Raw genomic sequence first — 4,170 nt, 5'->3', positions numbered from 1 at the left:
TCAGTTAATACCATACTATATACAGGGTCAGTTAATACCATACTATATACAGGGTCAGTTAATACCATACTATATACAGGGTCAGTTAATACCATACTATATACAGGGTCAGTTAATACCATACTATATACAGGGTCAGTTAATACCACACTATATACAGGGTCAGTTAATACCACACTATATACAGGGTCAGGTTAATACCATACTATATACAGGGTCAGTTAATACCATACTATATACAGGGTCAGTTAATACCATACTATATACAGGGTCAGTTAATACCATACTATATACAGGGTCAGGTTAATACCATACTATATACAGGGTCAGTAAATACCATACTATATACAGGGTCAGTCAATACCATACTATATACAGGGTCAGTTCCAGTACCATATTAACAATGTACAGGGATACTGGAGTGATGGAGGTAGATATATATAGGGGGAGGGAGACAGGGATACTGGAGTGATGGAGGTAGATATGTAGAGGGGTAAGGAGACAGGGATGCTGGAGTGATGGAGGTAGATATGTATAGGGGGAAGGAGACAGGGATACTGGAGTGATGGAGGTAGATATGTATAGGGGAAGGAGACAGGGATACTGGAGTGATGGAGGTAGATATGTATAGGGGGAAGGAGACAGGGATACTGGAGTGATGGAGGTAGATATGTATAGGGGAAGGAGACAGGGATACTGGAGTGATGGAGGTAGATATGTATAGGGGTAAGGAGACAGGGATACTGGAGTGATGGAGGTAGATATGTATAGGGGGAAGGAGACAGGGATACTGGAGTGATGGAGGTAGATATGTATAGGGAGAAGGAGACAGGGATACTGGAGTGATGGAGGTAGATATGTATAGGGAGAAGGAGACAGGGATACTGGAGTGATGGAGGTAGATATGTATAGGGAGAAGGAGACAGGGATACTGGAGTGATGGAGGTAGATATGTATAGGGAGAAGGAGACAGGGATACTGGAGTGATGGAGGTAGATATGTATAGGGAGAAGGAGACAGGGATACTGGAGTGATGGAGGTAGATATGTATAGGGGAAGGAGACAGGGATACTGGAGTGATGGAGGTAGATATGTATAGGGAGAAGGAGACAGGGATACTGGAGTGATGGAGGTAGATATGTATAGGGGAAGGAGACAGGGATACTGGAGTGATGGAGGTAGATATGTATAGGGGAAGGAGACAGGGATACTGGAGTGATGGAGGTAGATATGTATAGGGGAAGGAGACAGGGATACTGGAGTGATGGAGGTAGATATGTATAGGGGAAGGACAGGGATACTGGAGTGATGGAGGTAGATATGTATAGGGGAAGGAGACAGGGATACTGGAGTGATGGAGGTAGATATGTATAGGGGGAAGGAGACAGGGATACTGGAGTGATGGAGGTAGATATGTATAGGGAGAAGGAGACAGGGATACTGGAGTGATGGAGGTAGATATGTATAGGGAGAAGGAGACAGGGATACTGGAGTGATGGAGGTAGATATGTATAGGGAGAAGGAGACAGGGATACTGGAGTGATGGAGGTAGATATGTAGGGGAAGGGAAGGGATACTGGAGTGATGGAGGTAGATATATAGGGAGAAGGAGACAGGGACACTGGAGTGATGGAGGTAGATATGTATAGGGGAAGGGGACAGGGATACTGGAGTGATGGAGGTAGATATGTATAGGGGGAAGGGGACAGGGATACTGGAGTGATGGAGGTAGATATGTATAGGGAGAAGGAGACAGGGATACTGGAGTGATGGAGGTAGATATGTATAGGGGGAAGGAGACAGGGATACTGGAGTGATGGAGGTAGATATGTATAGGGGGAAGGAGACAGGGATACTGGAGTGATGGAGGTAGATATGTATAGGGGGAAGGAGACAGGGATACTGGAGTGATGGAGGTAGATATGTATAGGGAGAAGGAGACAGGGATACTGGAGTGATGGAGGTAGATATGTATAGGGGAAGGAGACAGGGATACTGGAGTGATGGAGGTAGATATGTATAGGGGAAGGAGACAGGGATACTGGAGTGATGGAGGTAGATATGTATAGGGAGAAGGGACAGGGATACTGGAGTGATGGAGGTAGATATGTATAGGGAGAAGGAGACAGGGATACTGGAGTGATGGAGGTAGATATGTATAGGGGAAGGAGACAGGGATACTGGAGTGATGGAGGTAGATATGTATAGGGGGAAGGAGACAGGGATACTGGAGTGATGGAGGTAGATATGTATAGGGAAGGAGACAGGGATACTGGAGTGATGGAGGTAGATATGTATAGGGGTAAGGAGACAGGGATACTGGAGTGATGGAGGTAGATATGTATAGGGGAAGGAGACAGGGATACTGGAGTGATGGAGGTAGATATGTATAGGGGAAGGAGACAGGGATACTGGAGTGATGGAGGTAGATATGTATAGGGGAAGGAGACAGGGATACTGGAGTGATGGAGGTAGATATGTATAGGGGAAGGAGACAGGGATACTGGAGTGATGGAGGTAGATATGTATAGGGGAAGGAGACAGGGATACTGGAGTGATGGAGGTAGATATGTATAGGGGAAGGAGACAGGATACTGGAGTGATGGAGGTAGATGTATGTATAGGGGGAAGGAGACAGGGATACTGGAGTGATGGGGTAGATATGTATAGGGGAAGGAGACAGGGATACTGGAGTGATGGAGGTAGATATGTATAGGGGGAAGGAGACAGGGATACTGGAGTGATGGAGGTAGATATGTATAGGGAGAAGGAGACAGGGATACTGGAGTGATGGAGGTAGATATGTATAGGGGAAGGAGACAGGGATACTGGAGTGATGGAGGTAGATATGTATAGGGGAAGGAGACAGGGATACTGGAGTGATGGAGGTAGATATGTATAGGGAAGGGGACAGGGATACTGGAGTGATGGAGGTAGATATGTATAGGGGGAAGGAGACAGGGATACTGGAGTGATGGAGGTAGATATGTATAGGGGAAGGAGACAGGGATACTGGAGTGATAGATATGTATAGTAGATATGTATAGGAGAGACAGGGATACTGGAGTGATGGAGGTAGATATGTATAGGGGAAGGAGACAGGGATACTGGAGTGATGGAGGTAGATATGTATAGGGGAAGGGACAGGGATACTGGAGTGATGGAGGTAGATATGTATAGGGGAAGGAGACAGGGATACTGGAGTGATGGAGGTAGATATGTATAGGGAGAAGGAGACAGGGATACTGGAGTGATGGAGGTAGATATGTATAGGGGAAGGAGACAGGGATACTGGAGTGATGGAGGTAGATATGTATAGGGAGAAGGAGACAGGGATACTGGAGTGATGGAGGTAGATATGTATAGGGAGAAGGAGACAGGGATACTGGAGTGATGGAGGTAGATATGTATAGGGGAAGGAGACAGGGATACTGGAGTGATGGAGGTAGATATGTATAGGGAGGGGAAGGAGACAGGGATACTGGAGTGATGGAGGTAGATATGTATAGGGGAAGGAGACAGGGATACTGGAGTGATGGAGGTAGATATGTATAGGGAAGGAGACAGGGATACTGGGGATGGAGGTAGATATGTATAGGGGAAGGAGACAGGGATACTGGAGTGATGGAGGTAGATATGTATAGGGGAAGGAGACAGGGATACTGGAGTGATGGAGGTAGATATGTATAGGGAGAAGGAGACAGGGATACTGGAGTGATGGAGGTAGATATGTATAGGGGAAGGAGACAGGGATACTGGAGTGATGGAGGTAGATATGTATAGGGGAAGGAGACAGGGATACTGGAGTGATGGAGGTAGATATGTATAGGGGAAGGAGACAGGGATACTGGAGTGATGGAGGTAGATATGTATAGGGAGAAGGAGACAGGGATACTGGAGTGATGGAGGTAGATATGTATAGGGGGAAGGAGACTAGGCATCAGGATATATAATAAACAGAGTAGCAGCAGCGTCAATGAAGTGTGTGTGTGTGTGTGTGTGTGTGTGTGTGTGTGTGCGTGTGTGTGTGTGTGTGTGTGTAGTCCTGTGATATAGAGGTCCTGGATGGCAGGGAGCTGGGCCCCAGTTATGTACTGGTCTGTCCTCACTACCCTCTGATATAGAGGTCCTGGATGACAGGGAGCTGGGCCCCAGTGATCTACTGGGCTG

The 4,170-nt window shown here is 46.7% G+C and overlaps 1 long non-coding RNA gene across 50 annotated transcripts; it reads left to right on the top strand.

Moving 5' to 3' along the window:
• Nucleotides 1-519: 519 nt before the first annotated feature.
• LOC127912362 (uncharacterized) lies at nt 520-3,914 on the top strand. 50 transcript variants are annotated; one of them, XR_008082064.1, is made up of 9 exons: nt 688-1,039; nt 1,086-1,132; nt 1,361-1,548; nt 1,729-1,822; nt 1,917-1,963; nt 2,102-2,148; nt 2,703-2,796; nt 3,306-3,399; nt 3,677-3,729. It is a non-coding gene; the product is annotated as an uncharacterized LOC127912362 (long non-coding RNA). The 50 variants fall into 50 exon arrangements; XR_008082039.1 differs by lacking the exon at nt 2,102-2,148 and adding an exon at nt 520-571 and having other exon boundaries at nt 758-1,039; nt 1,729-1,963; XR_008082038.1 differs by lacking the exon at nt 2,102-2,148 and adding an exon at nt 598-664 and having other exon boundaries at nt 758-1,039; nt 1,729-1,963.
• Nucleotides 3,915-4,170: the final 256 nt, after the last annotated feature.

This window comes from Oncorhynchus keta, chromosome 27 (genome assembly GCF_023373465.1).
Source record: "Oncorhynchus keta strain PuntledgeMale-10-30-2019 chromosome 27, Oket_V2, whole genome shotgun sequence".
Taxonomy (NCBI): Eukaryota; Metazoa; Chordata; class Actinopteri; order Salmoniformes; family Salmonidae; genus Oncorhynchus; species Oncorhynchus keta.
The sequence above is the reverse complement of the archived record's forward strand: the minus strand, read 5'-3'. Positions and strand labels throughout refer to the sequence as shown.